We start from the raw sequence: 26281 nt of genomic DNA, 5'->3' as shown, positions 1-26281 counted from the left end.
ATTTATCTACTTCTTTCCTCTGCAAATGTAGACTCCTTGGGAGTGAGAATTGTTTCATTCATTGTATTTGTATCCCTAACACCTAATTCAGTTTCATATATATAGAAAGTATTTAATAAATGCTTTTTAATTGACTGCTTCACTGGTATTGGGAGTTCATAGTAAAACATTTCCTCTAGTGGTGCAGGTCAGCACCTTCTCTTAGAAGTCACCTGGAACATGGAAAGGCTAAATGACTTGCCAAATGTCCCATAGACAATAAGTGTCAAATGCAAAACTTGAACCCAGGACTTTCTGGTTCTAAGACCATTTCCACTATACCACAGAGTCTCTCATTGGGGGAGTATTGGTCTTGAAAAGGGAGCAGGATGAAACTTGAGATGCTTGAAAGTGTTGTACAATTTTGCAAATGCCAACCCATTCTCCTCTTCTCATTCATCTCTGAATGCTGTCCATCTGTAATGCCTGTTCAAAATAGGGAAATTTATCAGGAAAAAAAGAGAAATGTCACCTTAAACTGGGCAGCTGGGTGACTCAGTGGATAGAATGCTGAGCCTGGAGTCATGAAGACCTGAGTTCAACTCTGGCCTTAGATACCTCCTATCTATTTGGCCCTTAGAGAGTCACTTAACCTCTGTCTGCCTCAGTTTCTTCAATTGTAAAATCAAAATCACAGCAGCACCTGCTTTGCAGGTTTGTTGTAAGGATCAAATGAGATAATACTAGTAAAGTGCTTAGCACAGAGTCTGTCATGTAGTAAACGCTATATAAATGTTAACTATGATTAGTGATTATTAAACTTTGCTGGAAGCATTTTGGAAGAGAATTAAGTCATCTCAGTCTACTGAAAGTTTTTCTAGAGTTTATGAAGGTAAGTGTTATCAAGGAAAGGAGAATAGAGAAGCAATCTAAGAGTTAGAAAGACCTGGGTTGAAGTCTTAACTCTTAACTCTGACCTTAAGTAAGTCACTAACCCATCAATTCGTTGCTTCAGGCAACTTTCTAAAATATTGCAAAATATTTCTCTGATCTACTTTGGTGGAGGGCATTTCTACATCCAGGACTCTCCTTACTTGGATGACATTGCAGGCTCAAAAAACAAAAACAAAAACATCAACGATAAAAATACAAAAAATGAAAGCAAATAAAACTATAGTTAGTAGAAAATTAAATTAATCCTTTTGTTCTAGGTAACAGATTAACTTTAAGTGATATTTATGACATTGGAGAAATGTAATTTTTATGTTCCATAAATTCACTCCTGGATTCTTTAAGGCTGTGCAGAGAAGGGGTGCCATGTAGAAATGTTTTGCTGTTTCTATGTCTTTTCTATAAGAAACAGGTAAGTTGAGTTTGGAGAGTCTCATCACCAGCTATAGGTCTTTGTTCAGTCGTAGCAGCAAACGTAGACCTTCTACTGAGAACAGGATGGTTTCTGAACTATATTAGAGGAGAAAGGGAATGCCCAAACCAAGCAAATCCCAGATCCTTAAAATGTTGAAGCAAATAGGTTTACTTTATAGTAAATAAGCTTCCCTTGTTTAATTAATGCCCATAGTTCAACTATGTTCAGTTTCATAGGACCATAATTCTAGAGTTGGAAGGCACCTTAGAAGTCACATAGTCCAAGCTCCTAATGTTATAAATGAGAAAATTGAGGCCCAGTTTTAGACGCAGAAAGGTGATTTGTCCAAAGGAGCACAGGAAGAGAGAGGCAGAACCAGAATTTGCACCCAAGTCTTATGACTCTAAATTCATCACTCCACTACAGCATCCTGATTCTTTAAGATCCATGGATTACCTAGACTAGAGCATCACTTTTACATGCTTTATAGCTCTTAGAGTATAATTTTCCTTTTTTAAATAATGATTGAGTTTTATCTAGCAGTAGTTTTGTTTTTATAACATGCTGTTGGTGTTATAAAGTCTTTAGAAAGGAAATAGCCACTATAACATTATTTCCATGGGAAAATGTGATACATTTTATGATGATCCACTTAATGATGTAGTTTCTAGGAGTATTTTATGATAAAAACAGGGCACTGTTGGTTCTATGTACTCTGGTGAGGCCAAGTCATAGAATGTAGACTTGCAAATAATTTGTATAGATTATGTGACCACAAGATTTCTGGTGACAGCCCAATTTGTATTGACTTTAACTTCTTTCCTCCTTTCCTCACCTATTCCTTTTCTTTCCTCCCCTTCATTCTTAATCACTCCCTTCTCCTGCCTTTCTCTTCCTTGCCTGGGTCTTCCTCTCTTGCCTGGCTTAGAAGTTGTAAGTAAGGTGGATTTTAGTGTGTCAGGTGAATTTTTGTTGCTCTTTCTTAGAGTTTAGTCTCCCAGGATCCGTGGCCATGACGTTCTGTACTTTCCAGGTTCATGACTTGTAAATATTTCTGTCACACTTGTGCAGCATTATACAATGGTAAATAGTATAAATATTTATGCCTAAATTGTAAATATCCACAGCCATTGCGCAGTGAAATATGCCAGTGAGACAGTGTAAACGTGAGGCAACATACCTTCTTTGTCTGTGGATGCTGGAATGCCGTGCGTGCCTTGATTGTCCCCCATGAAGATTTGGGGGGGGATCCATTAGCCCCCATTGAGTCTTGAGGGGCTTTAGGAGAGTGTACAACTGTGCCTGTCTCAACTGACTTCATCGAGACTTAGGGATCGTTGTCCCCCACCCCCACCCCAGCCTCTGGGAGGAGGGTGACTAGGGAATGCTATAGGAGTTGATGCTCCCATTAACAGCAACCCCTTTGAAAAGACTAGACTAGAGTGAAGGAAGATTATTAACCCTCCAAAACGACCTTCCAGTCTGACCAGATAAAGAGTGAACCTGTGCTAGCGGCCCTCCTGTGTGCTAGTGTTGATCTGTCTCATGGAAGTGCAGTGGCCACTCATGGACTTATTCCACTACTGATCAGAAGATTTTTCCTGTTCCAATTCTGACCTTTCCTGGTTCACCCGTAGGCAGTTTGGTCCCCACCCCATATTCCAAGCCTCACAATATTGGTGCCTGACTTCGTAAAGATACCTGCTTGTCTTTTAGCCTTACTGAAACTCAGATCCTCCCCTCCAATCCTGCTTCAACCCAAATGATTCACCACCCTCAGCCTCTTTATAGCTGGGCCTAGCTGTTTGATGTTTCCTAGGTACTGAAATGTGTGGGTCTTTACTTCTTTTCTGTCACTCTGAGACAACCTTTTCTTAACTGTATCCTTTAGAAACTTTTTTTTTTTTGCAATGGAAATTCTTTGAGTTTAAGAAGCTGCATGCATTAATTATACATGTTATTTATTAACTCTCTGATAGTAAACAATGCAGGATTTGGAGATGGGAACGTGTATTTGGATAGTTTAGCACTCATCTGCCTTTGAAGCTGGCTTCAGGCATTGCAGCATAAATATGACAGACCAAGGTCCTGTGACCTTGCCTCTCTGTCACTGAATTATACTGATTTTTCTTTAAAAAGGTCCCCAAACCAACACTCAATCTTCTCTTCAAGTAAACACTTTAAAGAAGAGAAAAAATCTCTTCCAAAAATAATTTGCAAGGATTGCTGCTTTTGAGCTGCCCACACTTTGCACGAGAACATGACAACTTCATGTTTTTTGTTTCTTTCTTGTTAAGCTATTTTCTTTTATTTATTCTTTTTTAGATATGCTTTCATTTCTCAAAGACCTCTGAGTACTAAGTCAGAGCACAAGCCTCCCTAAGATCTCTATACATTCCATGGAAACTTTGTCTGTGATTTTCTTAAGTACCAAGCAGAAAGGGCCAGTGAACTGGAATCTTGCTGGGCACATGAGTCTCATAGAGAATTTTACTAAGGAAACCAAACTCTCTCTCTTTCTCTCAGCCTCCATTAGTATCCTATGGATTAGGCAGTATTCAACAAATATGTTTTGCCATTGTTGTGTTTGAGACAATATGTTTGAGGTAGAAAGGAACCAGTGATCATGACTGACCTTACATGTGTCCTTCCAAGGTTCTTCTCTCTGAGGGATAGAATTTGGATGCTGAGAATCCCAAAGAGCCCAACTAGAAGAAAAAAATTAAAGATTCCTTGCCCCCACTAATTCTGAGCACATTCCAGTGTACCATAGAATTAGCATATAACTCATTGTCCAGGAGCAGTACTATCTACAAATGAACATTGTAAAGATCTCTACCTGCCTTCAACTCATGTCCTTATAGAAGGAATAGAAGGTCTCTTGGGAAGCAGTTGAATAAATGGTGGTCTTGGATTTGAATTCTGAATCTTGGTTTGGCAACTCACTAGCTTTGTGATCTTGGCAAATCTCTCCATCACGCTAAGCCTCAGTTTCTATATATATAAGATGTAGATGATATGAACTTGTATCTCCTCCTTCACAAGGTTATTGTGAAACTCAAATGAAATAATGTGTTGAAATAATGTTTAATTCTTACCTATTATTTAAAACCTGACTCAAATACCACCTTCTCAGTGATGCCTACCCTGTTCTTCCTGGATGATGCTTACCTCTCTCCTCAGATATCTCATAGAACTTTATTTTCGAAGCTTTCTAATATACTTACATGTATTATAGTATCTATTTTTATAATTATTTTCATTCCTGTCTTAGACACACAATTAGATTTTATTATCCTCCAAAGACACTACAGCTATCCAAAAGTGTAAAAGGTACATTGGAAAGTAGTTGATCCACCCCTTAACAGAGATACTCAAAGTCCCATTGTGTACATTATAGGGGGGATTCTGATTGAGATGAAAATTGGGATTAGGTCACTTCTAACTCCGAGATTCTTTGATTCTATAGTTCCTTGCTAGATTTTAACCTGCAGGGATGGATCAAGTCATGAGTTATTGAGGACAGAGGAGATAGGAGCGTGTTTGTAGGGAGTAATGAAGAAGCAAGTAGTCAGGTAGAAACTTAATATTAGGAAGAGAATAGAGAAGATGAAGAGGATAATCTTTTGGGAAGAATGGAATGGAATCACTTGGGCATGTAGAGGGTTTGCAAAGAGAAGTGCCACCTTACTATAGGAGAAAGAATTAAAGGAGGAGATAGTAGCAGAAGGCATCTAGGTGATGTGAGATAAGGAGGAGAGAAGAGGGAATTCCTGGTGAATTGCCTCTTTTTTAGTGGAATATGAGGCAAGATTCTCAGCTAAGCTGTGTATGTGTGTGTGATTAGGGGGGGTGGAGGTGGAGGGAGCCGTGAAAGATCTGAGTATGCAGAATGAGGCATATTTTTTGAATGCAGACAATTAAAGAATTTTCTTTGATTATGTGTATTTGTTGTCAGGATTTTATTTTTCTTTTTTTCTCTTCCAGTACAACAACAGAATGGAAAGAAAATAGATTTTTGTTCATTGAAAACAAAAAGAAAATTAAATTAAAAAACTAAACATCTTAGAGAGGCAATGTGTTATAATAGTTGGAGATCTGTTCTTAGAACTAAGAGTGCCTGCATTTAGTTCTTGTTTCTGATATATAGCAACTTTGTGATTCTGGTATTACCCTTACAATGCTCTACCCAACTTTTTTTTTTTTAAATTAATTAATTAATTTTTAGTTTTCAAAGTTCACTTCTATAAATTTTAAATTTTCTCCTTTCCCTCCCCCCTTCCCAAGATGGCGTGCAATCCTATGTAGACTCTACATATACATTCTTATTCAACATATTTTCTCATTAGTCATGTTATATAGAAGAATTAGAACATGGGAGGAACCATGAGAAAGACAAAAACAAAACAAAAAGAGCAAATAGTCTACTTTGATCTACATTCAGATTCCATAGTTTTTTCTCTGGATGTGGATGATGTTTTCCATCATGAGTCTTTTGGAACTGACTTAGATCCTTGCATTGCTGTGAAGATCTGGGCAACTTTCTAAGCCTATAAGTAAAGAGAGGGTACCAACCTGCACTGATAGAGAGAATATTAACAGGGAGGAATACATCAGTGACATCACAGTTTTAAGAATCGTTCCTATCCCGATCCTTACCTCTTTGTTCTAGGCACCAAGAATGCAAATTAAAAAGAAAATGGTCCCTGCCCGCAAGGATCACCCATTCTATCCGGGAAGACCACAAGTGCACATACAAGTGTATACACAGTTACTACACTATGAATTACAAGGCAGTTTAGAGAGAGAGGGCACTAGCAGTTGAAAAGATAAGAAAAATCTCCACCTTGAGAAGGTGCTTGAGCTTGATTTTCCCTGTGTCCTTGCACAGAATAAGGCAAGAGACTCTTATCTGTATACCATCAAGGAATTTAAGCACAAACTTCCTGGTGGTTTCAGGTACCAAGATCTCTCCTATTAGCTATGGCCACAGCTCACAGGCTGCATGCTGTTTAATATCAATAACACCTTTTGTGACATCAGGATCTGCTCAGATGACTCAGCCCAAGAAGTCTTTAGCTGATTGATGTCTACTGACAAAATGAGCTCTTATCATCAACTTTATCTTCTCATCTCATGCCCACCCAGTAGGCACTATATGCCCTTCTGCATCAGGAACCAGAGATTCTAGCTTTGAAACTTTCTCAGCCCTCATAAGAATAAGTTGAATGCTCATCTGGGAGTCAGGATGACCAGGTTTTAGAATTCCTGCCAATAATTCACTTCAAGTCTCAGGCTAGGAGAGAAGTTGTTTTTGTGAAAAAGAAAGATTTTTTAAAGGTGATATCGTTTATCTCTTTATGGAACTTAAAGGTTATTAGGGTCACATAACCAGCTATAGATAATCTAATACAAAATAACAAGTGACCAGTATTTAAAATGCAAAGGGCCTTGAAATAGCTAAGGAGGAGAGATATCACTTCTAATTAGAGGAACCATAGAAAGTATAATTGAAGAACTTACACAGGAATTGGGTGTTGAAGGATGGGTGGGATTTAAGTAGATGAACATGGTTGGGGGGAGGAGGGGAAAGTAAATCCTGGCATTGTTGATGACATGAGTTGATGTATCAGGGTGGGAAAAGTGATGAGTTTGCTGAGTACTGGTTCATTAAGCAACATTATAGGGAACATTAGAGAGGAAAAATAGTATATACTTAGTAATAAATGTTGTATAGAGAAGGTTGGGGGCCAGCTGTGACTCTATCTATATGTTCAGCAATGGTAGGCTTTTGTCGATGATGTAAAAGAAATGGAAGTCATAGACCCAGCCCACAAGGTACTTACGTTCCTGATCTGAAAAATGGGAATAATAACATCTGTTCTTCACCCTTCACAAGAATTTTGTGAGGACACATTTTGTCAGTCTTAAGGAATTAAAGACCACCTTTCACCTTCTTGAGAGGTGGTCATGAAGGAGGGCTTTGTAAATCTTGGGCTGCTATAGAAATGTGAGCTACCAGATGCTGTCGTGCACATGAAAGATATTTGAAAATGTTATGCAAACACAGGCCAGTGTTGCTATTGGATGAGATTGGTGTTGTTATCTTATAGCATATTGTATGATGATGTATTTTCAGGTAAATTGTTGTCATTTCCATCCAATGTTTATGCTAGATGATACAGTAAAAGGAATGATACAGTGTGTGCAGTGATGTGCATGACCTGAAGGTAATGAGCAACTACTTTACTGTATTTTAATTTAAAATGTGACAGATGATTCTCCAATCACTGTTGGTGTAATGGCGGCTTTCACTTACCATTTAACAGATGGTGCCTCATTATTGGATCCTTTCCCTTCAGTCTCTGCCATCCCATCACATATGCTGGCTGCTTTCTGAGACAGGGGAGATCCTGTCACATAGTCAGCCAGACTGCAAAGGAGCAGCCCAGAGAGTTCTGTCTCTAATAGATGCCTTCCTTCCTGATCCCAGAGTGACAAACCTACTTCAACCCCTTATAACCCTATCTGGACAATGGCCAAGAGGAGACTCTCTATTCTAGCCCAGCCTATACTTCATCATTTTTTCCAGAATAACCTTCCCTGCTATTCTCACCCCCTTCAAAAGCCCCCCAAACCCAAACCCCAAACTGGTCATATTACTCCACTTCATTGGCTCTCTATTATGTAACAAATAAAATTTAGACTTCTTACCCTGGCACTTAAGGCCTTCCACAGTCTGATGTTAGCTTACGTTTTCAACCATATTGCATATTATTCCTGTCTACATACTCTAAGTATTTTCAGATCTGTCTGTTCTCTGGGTCTTTTGGTCTTTGTATCTGTGCCTTCTGTTACCTATCATTTACAGCCCAACTCAAATGCCACTTATAGGAAGTCTTTACTGATCCCTGATTGGAGGCAAGTAGGTACCATGGTAGAGAAAGCAGTAAACTTGGATTTGAGAAGACTTAAGTTCAAGCTCTGACTCATATACTTATCATGTGACCTTAGGTAAGTCATATATCTTCTCATTAACAAAATGAGGATAATTATAGTGATAATGATAACTAACATTTATATCGTGCTTACTATATGTCAGGTCCTGTATTAAGGACTTTACATTTATTATCTCTTCTGATACTCACAACATCCCTGGGAGATAGGTGGTACCATCATTTCCCTTTTGTTTTGATAAGGGAACTGAGGCAAACAGTTTAAGAGACTTTCTTAGGGTCACACAGCTATGAGTGTCTGAGAATAGATTTGAAATCAGGTCTTTCTGACTCCAGACCTGACATTCTTCACTAATAACAGTACCCACCTAAAAGGGTGAGAATGAGGACTATATGAGATAATACATAGCACACAATGCTTCACAAACATGAAAGGGCCATATACATACTAACTATTGTTATTCCTGTCAAATATGAGGCAATATTTTTTGGTATCTGTTTAATGCACTGATCAAGTAATGTGGTAGTGTGTTTATCTATTATACCCTTTCTAGACTGTGAGCCCCATGAGGGCAAGAATAGCACCTAATCTCAATCCAATGGATTTTTCTTAGTCTACATCCTTCTTTAAATCTCTGAACCATTTGATGTTGTTGACTACTCCCTCCTCTTGGATTCTCTCTTCTCTCTGGTTTTTTAAGACCCTTCTTTGCTCTCTCTTGATTCTTTTCTTACCCATCTCACTACTCCTTCTTAGTGTTCTTGAGGGGAATCATCACACATATTGTGACAGGAGCAAAATCTGACACTCAGAAGTCCCTGACATAAGCTAAGCTAAGGCTATTGCCTTAAAAAGGCAATGAAATGACCATTGGGACTTAATTGGCCCAGGTTACTAAGGCTCACAGAACTGGTGTAATTTTCCAAATGTCTAAGTTGAGTCTTTTCTGTAGCTCAGGAGGACCTGCCAAAGCTTGAACTCTACTAACAGAAACCTATCAGAGCCCATGGTTGCCTTCATGCCACAATGAAGGATCAGAATAGGACTTGGGATGGAGATATGTTAATACAGCTTTTGGGAAATGAATCATTTTAAATGTATGGGAAAACCTTACTTTTTGAAGAAATTTTATTTTGTATGCCTTATGATGCACAAAGCCCTTCTGCTTCCCCCAACCTATTTTTAGGGAGGGGTCGTTGGTTCAGATTTTCTTCTATTACATTGGTTTAAAGCAACATAGATCTGTATTAGACTTCTCATTAGACTGACTTTCCTGTTTCTCATTAGATTTGCTTTGGGTACTTATGGAGCTGCAATTGTTACAGTAACATTAAAATTTTGATTAAGTTTTTAGCCATAAATGAAAGAAGCATTTGGTTTCATATCACCTAAGCTTCCAGAGAAGAGTCCTTCTAAGTCAATGATTCTTAACGTGAGTGACCTCATTAAAATATTTTGATGTCTATATTGTAATATAATTTTAAAATCTTATATATTTTATGCATTTAAAAATATTATTCTTTGGCAGTCCACTGCTTTTACCAGACGGCCAAAGGGGTCTGTCATAAAATGAACAATTAATCCCTATACTAAGTAGAACCACATTCACCAATAAACAAAGTAATCCTGAACAAAAAAAATGTAGTGATTTATTTACAGTAACATGTTGGTGTGCAGCCTGACCCTGTAGAAAGGGGCCATATAACCCCTGTTTATCCTTGTTTTGATTAAGGGAAACTTTATTACAGCCTTCATGATTCCTCCATTCTATTACCACCACACGGCAGGTAGTACAGCTGAGCCTTAGAGGCAGCAAGGCAGTATTGATATGCATAATCCCACACTAGACTCAGTCTGCCACAGCACATATAGACTTGGAGAAAGACTTTCACTGATGGTGACTGGAAACACCACCTTTACCTAGTCATCTAATGGTAGAGAGAAAGGAAAGGATGCAGATAGGAACTATTTGCCCTGGAGCACATTGACTGGGGGTGTTTAATGTCCCTTCTTCTCTTCCTTTCTGTGGTTATCAGTAATATTTCCTTGTTCCATGAGTATTCCTGAAGAGGTCTTGTGTGTCATGCCAGGCTTCTGAGCTTCTCAAAGTCTAGTCTGTTACAGACCCATCAGCTTAGATTTCTGTCAATCATTCTCCAAGTTCTCACTTTCTGTCTTTCACACCCTCATTCCCCCATACCCTTCCATAAAGCACTTTTCTTTCTTGTGTAGAAACTTCTGGGGTCTCTGACCTGTGTGGCTCAGATCTATGCTATTTTATAGAACTGTTTCCTGATTGCTTCTGAGATACTGGAATCACTATGGAGATATCTGCTAAGTTAGAGCTGTTCTAGGACTTAAAGCCAAGATGGGCCACAGCAGCCTTTATCTTTCTAATGGGCACTTTCTACACCCTCCCCCAAATCAAGGTGCACTAGTGAACTATCTGTCTCCTATGGACATATACTCCCTCTTGCTCATATCCTTACAGTCACTCCTATGGGTACTCTCTTGAGTATAACTTCTCTCACAAAGATTAATTTACTCAGTCTAATAAATATTATACACTCTATCCCTCTACTTCTGTTCCTTCTCTCCAAAAACAGCGCTTAATATATGGTCACAAATATCCAGAAGCCAGATCTCCTATTGTTATATCCTATGTGATCATAACAGTCAAAGAAATGTATTGACAGTATTTAAATAATCAGGAAATTTGGAGACATTGGAGAGTAGTCTGTGATGAGTTTTTCCATAGGATCAGTAAAAGTTATATCTCTCATTCATACCTTTTGAATTCACTGCCTTTTCTCTACTCTTTTAGGGTAGGTTAAGAAGATCTAAAAGACTGTTAGTCAATTCCCTATAGCATTTTCCTTTTCCTCCTTCATTATCTGGATTTTCTCCCCCACTCCCACTTCAGCTCCAAAGAGTAGTCACTTTACTCCTTATCCCCATCTCCCTTGTTTCCCAGTCTGGTTGGGGATTTTAGAGGCTCTTTTTCAGGTTGCTTTGCATTTCTGTGCTGCTGGCACTTCCCACTCTGTGCATATGTTTCTCAGATATTGCTTGGCTCCAATAACCTTTCTCTCCTCACCTTCACCCTGCTCTTTGTCTCTGGCTTGGTTCCCTTTCTCATTCTGCATGCTGGAAGACCTTGGAATTTTTGGCTTGAAGAAATGTAGTATTTATACTATGTCACTACTTGGGGTCAATATCACTTCCTCCAGGCTGCTTTTCTCAGTATAAGTTGTCTCTGTTATTTTGAATTTTCAAAGAGGGAGGAAAAGAAAGAAGAGAGGGACTGAAGGGATGAGCAATAGGGGAAGGGGAGATGAGGGAACAGAGGGTAAGAGATAACAGGAAAGGGAGGGGAGAATACTTAAAACTGATTCTGTATTCATGTTCAGTATATCTTTGGCTCAGTATATTATCTGGATAGAAGATGAATTTCACTCTATAAATCGAAAGGAGGACTTTCCAAGTAGAGAGGCACGCCACTAGCAATGATTTTTTTGCATCCAGCTAAAGCCACAGAGCAGAGAGCATCTCTACTGAAGCCAAGCTCTTCCTTTCCAGCCATAATTGATCAGAATCATATGTCTGCTGTACTATTTTTGGATCACTACTAATAAATATCAACTTTTTATGTTCAGTTAAAAAGTTGCACATCCAAAAATGAAATTGTTTGACCATATTCATCTGCAGCGAAACCATGCTTACTCAAAAGAAAAGGGTAGTTATTTGCTCATGAAATATGGAAAGTCGTTTCATTAATGTGCAGTGCTTTTAAAAATGCAGGAAAAGTTATTTCTCTGAAATATAATTGAACATAAGGGAGACATTGGTAATGCATGACTTAGCAAACCAAGCTGGAACAAATGTTAATGCAAACAATCATTTTAATAAGGAAAGAATGGGAACTAGAGATATGGCAAAAAGTGAACCCACTAAAATAATCCCTGGCTTACTCCTGGTAACAATACATTGTCTGGATCTTTGTGGCAAATCTGCCCACTGATCATCTGTACAAAATTTGTACTGTGAATTATCACCCAGGTTACATTTTCTAGGTCCTTGACAGATAAGAACCCTGGCAGGGTATCAGCTTAAAAATAGTCTTGCTGCCTAAGGCAAACATTCACATAGCCTGAAACCTGAACTTTGGAGAAGTCTGTTGAGTTTTTATGATGTAAGACCATCCTGAAAGATTAGACTTGTGTGAAGATACATTCAGAGGAGTGGAGACTTACTGCTAGAAGGGATGGTTTTTGCTGTTTAATTAAGTGAGTGGTCAGATTTAAAACTCATCAGTCTTGTTAAATCAAGTTCTCCAAATTCCATATTTAAGTACAGCTACCAGAGTCTTCTCTGGAGCTCTTGTTTTCAAAAATGTCTGATTTTGGATTATTGCTTTTCTACCCTAAGATCTTTGATGTCCTTAATTCTGTTTCCTCCATTTCTCTTTCATTGCTTCTCCAAGATGGTGCATGTATTGTTTCATGTTGCTCTATCAACAACAGATCTAAGAAAGGATCTGTGGGCATGACTGTACCTGCCTTTTGTGGTCCTAAGAAGTCAAGCTGTATTTATCATGCATGCCGTATAGAGAAAAAAATCATTTCCCTAAAGTGAATGTAGTGAAACCAAACTCACACAAAGTTATTTAGGCATGTCTTAAATCTTGGGCATATAAAACTGACAAATCTTAGAGACTGGAGAAAGACTCTTAAGTGAGAGATACATACACACACACACACACACACACATATATATGTATTTACAGAATATATAACACGTGAATACACATGCACACATACATATATACATATTTGTCTGATACTCTTTCAAGAGATGGGGATATGCACTTTAATCTCATGCTTCATGGTAGGCTACCCACTCCCTGATGCTAATCAACTGAATCTTTGGCTGTATAGAATCTGTCACACCAGATTACCCTGATGCACTAATCTGCTTCAGTGCTGAGGTACTGAATAAATGCCCAATACTTTTCTACATTAAAGTCATCTACAGGGGAAGGCACCGTAGGGTATGGTCAACCACGGCTCTTGACTTCCAGTAACTTTGGATCTTTTACAACATAGGCAATAGAATGGATGTTCATCTACTTGGATGCCATTAAATAATCACAGAGAATTTCACTTGAGACAAAGGTAGACATTTAAAGAGGACTTGCAATTACATAAACTTTAGTGGAGATTTCTAGGTCAGCAAAAAAGATGCAAAAACATCAAAAGTTAATTCTATAAACAAGTTGCAATGCTAAATAGCAACCATAAAGACTCAAAAAGTCCTGAAAAAAAAGATCAAGCTAGATTACCCATCAATACCTCTCTTGGGTCCAGGCAGTTCTCAATCATAGATACCAGAAAAGTAGAATAAGGTTGCCCATTGTGCACTGTCTGTCAGGCAGGAGCTGAAGAAAGGAGTCCTCAGAAGACCTTGTATTCCCTGACAGTTGCTTCCGGTCTCATCAGGTATTATATGATCATTTTCCATTTTGCTAACATTCTGCTAACAACCCCAACTTTTTGAGTATGTGATGCTTTACAAAACACTTTCTTTGCTGTTAATCTTATGATGAGGATGCTATGGGTATCTCCATTTTACAGATAGGAAAATTAACTTAAAGAAGTCAAGTGATGGAAAAGAATTCTAGTCAAGGAGAATGCCTGAATGGAGTAAGGTCACTCAGTTCCCACATATCTCCTCCAGCAAAAATCTGAAATTTACACAAGACTAATAATGATCAGTACATACAAAAAGAAACTATAGTAAGTAAACTTTTCTACCACCAAACTTCACCAAAACACAACCACAGGCAATAAAGGGGGCTGCCAGCAAAACAGGCAAAGAAACTGACAGGTTTCGAGCTTGGACAGCCACATGACACCCTGGGCTCAGGGACTTTAAGGTCCTTATTATTTTATATTGAGACATCATAGAGGGCCTTATAAATACAGCTCCCTGAACCTCAGAGATCCATGGGCACCTTACCTTGGGAGGTTGTTGTTGTTGTTGTGTTTGTACTCTGTTTTCAAAGAAGGCCATGGCATCAGAGAAATGATGACATGACTTGTGCTGGACTTTGTTTTGAGTAAGGGAGGGCTGTGCAGGTCACCAGCATCACTTTCTCCTCCTGCGCCATCTGGATCCAGTGACCAGATATTCATCAGGATGACTGGAGATGATCCAGGATGCAGTGAGGGACCTTGGCCTTTTCAGGTATTCACTTAGGTCAGCAGAAGAACCTAAAACAGAAAAGACAGAATAACCCAAGCAGGGCAGACCACTCCACCCAAAAGTATAGGAAGAGGCAGAACCTGGAGCTGGCACAAAACACCAATACAGGAACAAAGGCTAGAGAGATAAGTATACCAAAGAAAGCACTGATAAATACTAAAAATTATTATAAATCTTGAACTATTAAAAATTGGGAACAAATAACTCAATTGCAACTTCAAGCAGGGTCTCAAAGGGAGAAGTAGATTTTCCACAAGAACTACTAGAAGAAATAAAGCAAAAGGTGAAAAAAATTTTAAAAAATGCTGGAGAAAAAAATTGGAAGAAAAACATAGTTAAGAATAGAAAGTAGTAAGTTTTACCCAAGTAACAGATTTCCCGAAAACTGGAATAGATTAAACAGAAATCAATGACTCTCTGAGACATCAATGAGACATATTAGAGCAAGAAGACTTGGATCTTATAGTCCCACTTACTACTTTTGTTCCATTGAGGTCATCTTCTAGAATCTTAATCTTCTCATTTCTAACTACTTGAGCATAGGTGTCAATATGGTATCTTCTGTGTTCCAGGCTCTGCCTGCTCTTAAAGCTAGTGGAGGTATGCTCTGCCTTTCCAAAAGGATAAGCCTAGAAGAGAAAAATCAAAAGATTGCCTGCCATTAAAAACTACTGACCTGAAAAAAAGATCACGGGGTGATAATTTAAGATTCACTGGACTCCTATCAGCCTTGATTTTTAATAAGCTTGAACACTAAATTTTCAGCAATCATTGATGAAAACTATCCATAACAATTAGAACCAGAGGGCAAAGTGAAAATAGAATCATCTGAATCACTTCCTGAAAGTAACTCCGAAAGGAAATCGCCCATGTAAAAGAAAAAATTCTAGAAGTACCCAGAAAGTTGGAGTACAAATACCAAGCAACCATAATCACAACCACATAAGACCCAGCAGCTTCTGCTTTCAATGACAAGAGGGCTTGGGATATGATTTTCCAGAAGATAAAGGCTTACAACCAACAATAACTTGCCCTTCAAAGTTAGTTATAATCATTGATGGTGGGTGGGGAGGAATGGATCTTTAATGAAATAGAGGACTTTCAGGAATTTCTGATGAAAATATGAGAATTGAGTAGGGTCTTTGAAGTGCAAACCTCAGAGTCAAGAAGTTTATTTGAACAATTGGAAGGTTTTGTGTAATGTTATAGTTTCAACATTCTAGTGGAGGGAAAATAAACAAGTGTCCATTTCAGACCATAAGGTTTTCAAAAGGTATTGATGGAATTATATGGCAGGGACTCAATAAATGATTGCTCATTGATTGATGGCTGGCTAAATAGGAACTAAAAACAACTGCCATTCTGTCTTGGCCCAAGCTCTGTGAGGTAAGAAAATTCCTTTCTCAGCCAGACAGGTACAAGTAAGAGAGGTTAAGGTGACTGACTGAAACATAGGAGACTTCTAAGAAACTACCAAGCTGTCATGTTCAAATGGTAAGATGAATGAGGAGTGTCAAATATTGAATTTTACTACTATCATTAGTGTTGCCACAAACACAGATAATAGCTTATTTTTAGATAGCATTAGGAGTTAATCTGCTTTAAAAGCCTTGGCAATATTACAAGCTATTAATTAACAATCAACTAGCTCTTATTAGTTTGGAATAAGGGAGAATATAATAACAACCTTTTACCCATTCAATTGTAGCCAAAGCACTTCACTAAAATATTCAAATGTCATGTTATCTAGAGTGAAGAAGTAGCTTTCTGTGTGCTAAAAAAGCAGGATTGCCTTGATTCCAAATTTGCTTGTTCCTTGGAAAAGTTAGAAAGGTTCTCCACTGACCTTTAGACATGGTGGAACATGGAATACAGAAATGGAAATTGTACTTCTAATCCTCAAGTGGTTAGAGACAAGCAGAATCCTATCTTAGCAAAGAACCTGACAAAACAGAAACAGTAGGTGGGACTTTAAAACTATTCTGAGATCACCACATATTCACCTTATTCCCTTTCCCTCTACTTTGATAGGAAACTAGAAGGTTCTTGGCTCTGTTTAACCTTTTCTTGGTGAGCCATAGAGTAGGAGAAATCTCTTTTTCTTCCTTTCTCTCCTTCCAGTTAGGTAGAAGTACAAGAGACTCACCTCTTATTCAAGTTAGGGAGAAGAGCAGAGACTTTTGGCTCTGCTTCTACTTTATTATTGCAGGATAACGTAATCCAGTGTTTATCACTCTTTACTTATTTTTTTGGATACAACTGGAAAGAAGACTCCTCTTTTAGAAGAGCCACTAGTAATTTCTTTCTCCCTCTTTTCCAGTATCTATCTAGTTCTTCACGTTTCCCTCTTTTCTCTTTCTCTATCTCCCCATGTCACTTTCTTTGTGAGAAGTTCATATGGTTTTAAATCAAGGTAGGGCCCTCTGAATCAAGGAGAGACAATTCATTGCAACCCTGCTTTCAGAAATAATTGTGTTCTTTAAATCTTTTTTGTTATGATGAATGATTATTTTATCTTTAATTTCTGCTGAGTTTTTAGGCTAGGAATTTCCCCTGATAGCCCATGATTTTGATAGTCTCTATTAAATTTATTTCTTTTTCTATTTTTTTTTGAGAAAAATTACCTTTAATGAGGTTTCAACTACAAGATGTTATAGTAGCCAACCTTAGTTTTCCATTAGGCACTCCTGCTAAAGATATCTAAGGTATTGAACATTTACAGATTTGGGGATATTGTTGTCATCTATGAATGAATGAATGAATGAATGAAATAGTTATTATGCATTTACTATGTACAAGGCACATAAAAAAGTAATATAGTCCCTGCTTTCAAAAAGTTCACATTCCAACAGGGAGAGACAACATACTTGAAAGATTTCAGCTGCAAGTCAGATGGACAGGTCCCATGGTTCTTAGGGTGCAGGAATAAGGCAGATGGCTATGTCTCTTTAATGCCACTTCCCCTGATAAAATCATATTGATTTCTGATATTGAACCATTTGACAACAAATGTCAAGGACTTTGAAACTTTCAAGGACTTTATTTTTCTGTGTCTGCAGTATTTGAGTCAGACCTGCTAAAGCAGTTACCAGGCTTCTTATCCATAGGGGTTGCCTTCCAGGTTGATGGTTGTAGACACTGGACTTGTTAGCAGTTTCTGGGATAAAAATGAGACCTTATGAAATCTTGTTCTTCCAGTTTTTGTCATAGATTCTTGGTTTAATGGTATAGCCATTGCTTATATTTTAGTACTCAGATCAGATAATTGATGGAGAAATGTAGACATCCCTTCTTGTGAAGAGCTTTGAATGAGATCCCCCCTCTGCCATACACAGACACAGAGACAGAGACCCAGAAACAGAAAGAATTGGATACCCTTCATAAACCATAGAAGTCTTAATTTGTCAAAATGATTTCATATATATAATCTCATTTTATCCTCATGATGAATTTGTGAAGTAGATAAGGCAGGTGTCATTGTCCCCATTTGACATATGAAGAAATTGAAGTGTAAATTATTTGCCTGGAGTCATGCAGCTAATTAGTAGCAAAGCTGGGACAAGAATTACTGAAGTTTTTATAGGATAAATTCCTGAATCTGATAGGATTTTGACATTCAAAGATAGGAGAAGGTGCAATAAATAAAACTTAATATTTTGTTATCTTTCCCCTCCCTGCAACAGTGAATCAGTTAAGGAGGCAGAACAAATATATGAATTCTTGAATAGACAGTATTAGCAAGGAAGAACACAATATGTAAATCATAGTTCCAAGAAAATCCCATTAGCCTCACATATCCAGTTAACAGTGCCAAACACTGAGTAATTGAAGCTCCATCCATCTAACCCATCAGCATAACCTTCCTCAAGCAAGCCCAGAGTACACCCGAAGTGTGCAATTCTTTTATTGTCATGGTTTTAGTTTGACATTAGAGACCATTGCCTAAGGCACAGCATCAAGAGGAGATCAATTCCATCATTAAGTAATAAGTTGGCCTTTTGGATAACTTTCAATAGCCATACCCCTTTAGTCAATTATCCAAGTCCTATTCATACTTCAGTTCTTACTGCTTCTGTGACATCTTCCTTATCCACCCCACAGCAAGCTTTTCTTGTTTTTCTTGACCATTATTACGTCTTATCTCTATTACCCACTAAAATCTTACAATATCCTAGATTATGATAGTTGAAAGAGTAATGGACTTGAAATCATAAAACCTGGGTGTTAGTTTCAGCACCAACATTTTCTAGTTGCATGACTGAGTGTTGAACTTGTAATCAATAAAATCTGAGTTCAAACCCGAATGAAGATACTTAATGGTAGTATAATCCTGGGCAAATCATTTAAAATTCTCCATGCCTTAGTTTCCTCATCTGTAAAATGAGGATAGTAATAGCACCTATCTCCTAGGGTTGTGATGTGAACATCAGTGAGATAATATTTGTAACATGCTTTGCAGTCTTAAAGCATCATACAAATTCTAATTATCATCATCAGCATCACTATAAATTATGATAGTTATCACTTAGAGTTATTGTAAGGAAAGTTTTATGAGCCTTAAAGTGCTTTTGAATTGTGAATTATTATCTGTTGGACATAGTATTTCAATATATGTTGAACAGACATTTTATAAAGTTTGTCCAATAGTATGTATGTATTTATGTATGTTTGTACGTGTTTACATATAAATATATACATACACATATATACACAAACCTTTACTTGTTCTAAGCTAACCATAACAACAAAGGCTCATTTTTTTAGTACAAACATTTTTGTTTGTCTTGTAGACATCAGAGGTCTTGTAGAACATCACCGCCTCTGAAGAATTGAAGATGAACATCAGTCAAGATGAGCATCACTCAGAAAAGAGTAGAAAGGCATGTGACAGTTGTGAGCAGGGGAGGAATGCCAAAGAGCAGGGGTAAGAATTGTCATAATTTTTTTTATGATGGGAAGAGAAAGGCGAAGGAAAAGAGAATTTATTAAGTACTTACTATGTGCCAAACACTTAAAAAATATTATCTTATTTGATCCTCATGATAACCTTGTTATTATTACTCATATTTTATAATTTAGAAAAGTGAGGCAGGCAGAAGATAAGTGACTTGTCCAAAGTTACACAGGTAGTAACTGGTATCTGAGACTAGATTTGAATTTGGGTCTTTCTGACTCCAGACCCATGACTCTATCTACCATAGCAATTAGTTGTAAGATGGTTGGCCAGTGTTTCAAGGGTGAGGAATTAAACATGAACAGCCAGAGTGTTTCACAAGCATCCTCAAAAGAGTATGAGAAAAGCCTTCAGTATGCTTTGGTGGCCCCTCTGGGGTAAACTTTTGGGAAGATTTGGATGCATGTTGTAGTGAATGGGCAAATATCATGTGTTGGGATCTGCATCATTAGAGGGAACTAATGAATCAATGAGATGTATCTAATAAATATTTATTTGCTAAGTTCCAACTACAGTTTATTTGTTAAGTTCCAACTACAATACAAAGCTTTGTGCTAGGCATTTGGAACACAAAGATAAAAGATGAAAAAAGTCTCTGATTTCAAGGAGCTTGTCTTATGTAGATTTCAACTCCCTGACTAGATAGCAAACATCTAAAGGCAAACTAGCCTCAGCTGCTTAATTGGCAGCTCTGAATCCCAAAACACAGTGTGGATTTAGAATCTAATAAGGGACCGAGTGACAAATATTGTCAAGCAAGGAAGGTTGGGAAAGGCTCTAGGAAGTATATGAGGACCAGCAATAAGGAAAATAAACCAAATGACCTACATTAGGAAAGAGTACTCCAGTGAAAAGATTAAGGGACCTGGGCAACATGGTGTGGTTGGAACGGGGACTAGATTTAGAATCAGAGGACCTGTATTCAAATTCTGGGTCTATTATATGCTCCCTAAGTGGGCAATACCATCCCTGGGGAAGGCTGGAATGATCAGGGCTAGGGAAGGGCAGGGGAGCAGTAATAGTCTCGTGTGCAATTGAGGGATGTTAAATAAAAATAAAGGGGTGGTAGAAGCAAAAGGAAAGAACAGAAGAAAATTTTGAAAAAGCAATCATATGTTTCATCTGTTGTGTAACAAAGTTAAAGTTGTGATGATTGCATTATTTTCCAAATAAACACACAAAATGCAAGTTATAACCCATCAGTGGTTAAGTTCACTGACAGATCTTAACACGCAAGTGCTGGCAGAAGAGTGTATTGGACATTGTCGGGAAGTTCAGCATGCATTGGCAGGAATATGTGCATTTAATGACTTGTTTCAAAATAATATTATGTGGTTACATGACATAGTATTGCATCATCAAAATTTAAATGCAGGAAAAGCCTCACAAATCTACAATAAATTATTAAAAATTTAAAGGGTTAAAGAAAGTGGATTTTGGGGTGGGGACACTGAGTAATTTTCTTATTTTTGAAAAGGGGGCAATAGGCCAAATAAGTTTGAGAACCTCTATACCTGACTTTCATTCACGCCTTTTTGCATCTCTGAGTCTCAATTCCAAATCTATCAAAGGAGGTTTTTTGGATAAGAAGATTTCTAATGTTCCTTCCAGTTCTAAATCTGGAATACAGAGGCCAGATTTAGACTAGAGGCCAAGGAATCCCATTGTGAGCAAAGAAAGAAATGGCAGGTTAAAGACAGTTCCCTCAGTTCTGACTTTATCGTTCAACTATTGCTGCTGAATTTCTTTTAGTTATTTATTTTTAGTTTTCAACATTCATTTCCACAAGATTTTGAGTTCTAAATTTTCTCCCTATCTCTCCCCTCCCCTCACCCCAAGACACTGTGCATTCTGATTATTCCTTCCCCCAATCTACCCTCCATTCTATCACACCCCTCCCTTCTTTTATCCCATCCTCTCACCTTTCTTGTAGGGCAAGATAGATTTCCATACTCCATTACATGTATTTCTTATTTCCCAGTTGCATGCAAAAACAATTCTCAACATTCATTCCTAAAACTTTGAATTCCAACTTCTCTCCCTTCCTCCTGGCCCACTTATCCCCACTGAGAAGACAAGCAATTCAATATAGGTTATACATGTGTAGTTAGGCAAAAGACTTTCACAATAGTCATGTTGTGAGAGACTAACTATATTTCCCTCTATCCTATCCTGCCCCTCCATTTATTCTATTCTCTCTTTTGACCTTGTCCCTCCCTTAAAGTGTTTTCTTCTAATTGTTCCCTCCTCCCATTTGCCCTCCCTCCTATGATCCCCCCCCCACATCTCACTTATCCACTTCTCCCCTACTTTCCTGTAGTGTAAGATAGATTTTCATACCAAATTGAGCGTGCATATTATTCCCTCCTTAAGCTAAATGTGATGAGAGTAAGCTTCACTTTTTCCCTCTCTCCTCCCCCCTGTTCCCCTCCATTGAAAAAGCTTTTTCTTACCCCTTTTATGAGAGATAATTTGCCCCATTTCATTTCTCCCTTTCTTCTCCCAAAATATTCCTCTCACCCTTTAATTTTATTTTTTTAGATATCATCCCTTCCTATTCAACTCACCTTGTCCCCTCTGTCTATATATATGCACATAGTCCCTTCAACTACCCAAATACTGAGAAAAGTTTCAAGAGTTACAAATATTATCTTTCCATGTAGGAATGTAAACAGTTCAACTTTAGTAAAGTCCCTTATGATTTCTCTTTCCTGTTTACTTTTTCATGCTTCTCTTGATTTTTGTGATTGAAAGTCAACTGTCTTATTCAGCTGTGATCTTTTCATCAAGAATGTTTGAAAGTCCTCTATTTTATTGAATGGCTATTTTTTCCCCTGAAGTGTTTACTATACTCCATTGTACTAGATAGGTGATTCTTGGTTTTAATCCTAGTTCTTTCGACTTCTGGAACATCATATTCCAAGCCCTTTGATCCCTTTATGTAAAAGATGCTAGATCTTGTGTTATCCTGATTATATTTCCACAATACTCAAATTGTTTCTTTCTGGCTGTTTACCTTATTTTCTCCTTGACCTGAGAATCCTGGAATTTGGCTACAATATTCCTAGGTGTTTTTCTTTTCAGATCTCTTTCAGAGGTGATCAGTGGATTCTCTCAATATTTATTTTACCCTCAGTTCTAGGATATCAGGGCAGTTTTCCTTGATAATTTCATGAAACATGATGTCTAGGGTCTGTTTTTGATCATGGCTTTCAGGTAGTCCCATAATTTTTAAATTGTCTCTCCTGGATCTATTTTCCAGGTCAGTTGTTTTTCCAATGAGATATTTCACATTACCTTCTATTTTTTCATTCTTTTGGCTTTGTTTGGTAATTTTTTTGTTTCTCATAAAGTCATTAGATTCCATCTGTTCCATTCTAATTTTTAAAGAACTATTTTCTTCAGTGAGCTTTTAAACCTCCTTTTCCATTTGCCTAGTTCTGCTTTTTAAAGCATTCTTCTCCTCATTGGCTTTTTGTACCTCTTTTGCCATTTGTGTTAGTCTATTTTTAAAGATATTATTTTTTTCAACATTTTTTGAGTCTCCTTTAATAAGCTGTTGACTTGCTTTTCATGATTTTCTTGAATCACTCTCATTTCTCTTCCCAATTTTTCCTGCATCTCTCTTACTTGATTTCCATAATCCTTTCTGAGCTCTTGCCATGGCCTAAGACTGTTTCATATTTTTTGGAGGTTTTGGATGCAGAAGTCTTGACTTTTCTGCTTTATTCTTCCTCACCCGAAATGATGGAGGAAAATACCTGTTTACCAAGAAAATAACCTTCTAGAGTCTGATTTATCCCATTTTTTTTGGATGTTTTCTCAGCCAGCTACTTTACTTTTGAGTCCTTTGTCAAGTGGAGGGTATGCTCTGGGGACCTGTAAGTTCTCAGTTCCTCCAAGGTGGTACAATCATGGGAGAGGAGTTTTCTCCTCTCCTGGCCTGTGCTCTGGTCTGGGAGCAACCACAAGTTTTCTGCCCAGGATCTGCAAGTAGAATTCCATCTCCAGGGCCTCGACCAGCTCCACCACACCAGGCAGTGCTCTTCCTCACCCCAGGGCTGCCACTCAGAACTGAGACCCAGATCAGCAGCTCGATTCCCCCAAGGTCTTTAGGTCAAGTGCTCTGCTGCTGCAGTGGCAGCTGGGGTCAGACCACATTCCCTTCTCACTCAGGTGAAAGAGCTTTCTCTCTGACTCCTGAAGCTGTCCTTGGTATCCATGGGCTGAGAAATCTGGGAACCACAGCCTCTGCCCGTGATACTGATGCCCATGAATCCCTACCCCAAGGCCTGTTCCGGTCCTGTCTGTGCTGTGCTCTGCTATGAGCGTAGTGTGATAGGCCTTTCCTGTTGGCCCTCCAGACCATTTTGGGTTGAAAAATCTCTTCTACTCTTTCATTTTGTGGCTTCTGCTGCTCTAGAATTTGTTTAGAGTTATCTTTTACAGGTATTTTATGGGCTATCAGGAGAGAGCTTCTACAGGTCCGTCCTTCTACTCCACCATCTTGACTCTGACCCCCACACCATTCCCTTCCATGGTGCTGAATTTCTGAGGTCTTTTCTGTCTAGTTTCTAAGAAGAACTCTCTGGGATACTAAAGGAATCTCATGAAGTCAAACTGATTATTTTAGGGTTCAGAATAGTTCTCATTCACCAGAGATCCTTTAATATCAATGACAGAATCCAGCACCTAGGACAGTGCCTGGCACTTATTAGATACTTTATTGAATGGGTCCTGCCTTCCTCACTGATCTGGAGCTTCCTAGTAAGCCAAGGCTTCTTGGTGAACACATTGATCTCTTCTTTAATAGAATTCTCATCCCCATGGACCTTGATATTTAATTCAGTTGAATAACCACTTATTAATTAGCCTTGATTCTCGAAGTCCAGGTCAGAGGGGCACAAACTTTGATAGGTCCTATCAGACTGAATAAGTTTTATGCGTGGACCTAGTGAAAAACTGTATTTCTGTCATTCAAGAAATAGATCAACTAAATTTGGAGAAACTCATTGGTAGACTGACCATAGAGGAATGATTTTCTTTTTTGTCATAGTAACCCTTGAAGATTCTTCAGTAAGATGAGTTATAACCTGATTTGATGGAGAAATTGTCCATACCCACAGAATCACAAGGTCCTGACACATTGAAGCAAGCATTCACTAAAAACTTAGGATGTGTAAGGTACTGTGCTAGGTTTTAGAGAGAAAAAGAAGGAAAATCATAGCTTCTCTGTCATCATTACAAATGAGGTAATACATATGAAATACTCCGTGAATTGCAAAGTCCTCTATTTCAGTTGTTATTGTTATTATCTCATTCTCACATTTTCATTGAGATTTAGGTAGAAATGATCATGGAACAAGCTACCATCCTGCTATTATTTTTCCATATTTAATGTTCTTTGGTCTATTGTATGGATGGATAAAATAAGTGCTTTTTGTAGTTGAATAAAAATTTTAAGATATGAGCTGAATTTATCTCCAGTAAGCTCACTGAAAGCTTTTTCAGCACGATTCCAGTGGCAGACAGGAAAATAGATGATATGTTCTGTCTCCATGTGATCTCTTGTCTCATCCTCCTGTCTCCACTTTTCTCTCTTTCCATTTTCTCTTCTACACACCTAACATCTAATGGACAGATGAAATAAATACACAAATCAGAGTATGAGCAAATTATAACGTGAATAGTGACATTTGAGATGTCAGAGAGGCATGAGAGTTTTGAGGAGGGAATGATTACTTCTATCAGGTTGTAAACAAGAAAAGCTTCATGGCAGAGGTGGCCTGTAAGCTGAGCCTTGGAGGAAGAGAAGGATTTTTTCATGTAGACATGTGAGGAGAATGTGTTTTAGGTATGGGAGAAAGAGCAGCAAACATACAGAGGTAGTAGAGGACAGGATAAGATCAATGGATAGTGAGTATCTAGATTTGTCTGGAATGTAGAGTACATGAAAAGCAATAATGTGAGCTAAAGCCAGATAAGCAGGTTGGAGTCATATTATGTGGGCCTTGAATGCTTGAATAAAGAGTTTATAATTTATTCATGCCAGGCAATAGGGAGCTATTGAAAGCTTCTAAGTAAAGTTATGATCAATTAGCAATCAATCAACAAACATTCAAGTGCCCACTACATGATGGCACTGCTAGATTCTAGGGATACAAATACATAAATTGAGATAATATCTGCCTTCAAGGAGCTTATATTTTACTATTTCTACAGAAAGATGTCATCAGATCTACATATAGTATGATTATTATAAGTGATTATTATAATTATTATAAGAAATCAAAAAACTTATGTGAACTAAAGCAGAGTGAAGTAAGCGGGTCCAGAACAATCTATACTACAGTATTAATATTATAAAAATGAACAGTTTTGAATACTTTTATAATTAATGAAGAATGAAACTCGTAGAGACAAGTGTAAAAGCAAAATATTTTGAAAGTTTTAAGAACCACAGTCAATAAATGATCATCCATAAACCCAGAGAACTAATGGTGAAACATATCATCCTTTGTGAAGTCATAGATTTAGGGAGCAAATGAGATATATATTATTATGCGTAACCATTAATGGAATTTATTTTGCTTGACTATGCATATTTGTTGTTTTTCTTTTTTTCCCCGATGCAATGGGGCTAAGAGAGAAAGAATGTGGATTTCTATTAATTAAAAAAGAGAGAGAAGAGAGATGGGGGATTCCTATAGCTGCATGTAATTTCAGATAAGGTCACTGTGCTATGAATTTTATATAACTGT

Source organism: Notamacropus eugenii, chromosome 1, assembly GCF_028372415.1.
Source record: "Notamacropus eugenii isolate mMacEug1 chromosome 1, mMacEug1.pri_v2, whole genome shotgun sequence".
Taxonomy (NCBI): domain Eukaryota; kingdom Metazoa; phylum Chordata; class Mammalia; order Diprotodontia; family Macropodidae; genus Notamacropus; species Notamacropus eugenii.
This window is presented reverse-complemented; position numbering follows the sequence as displayed.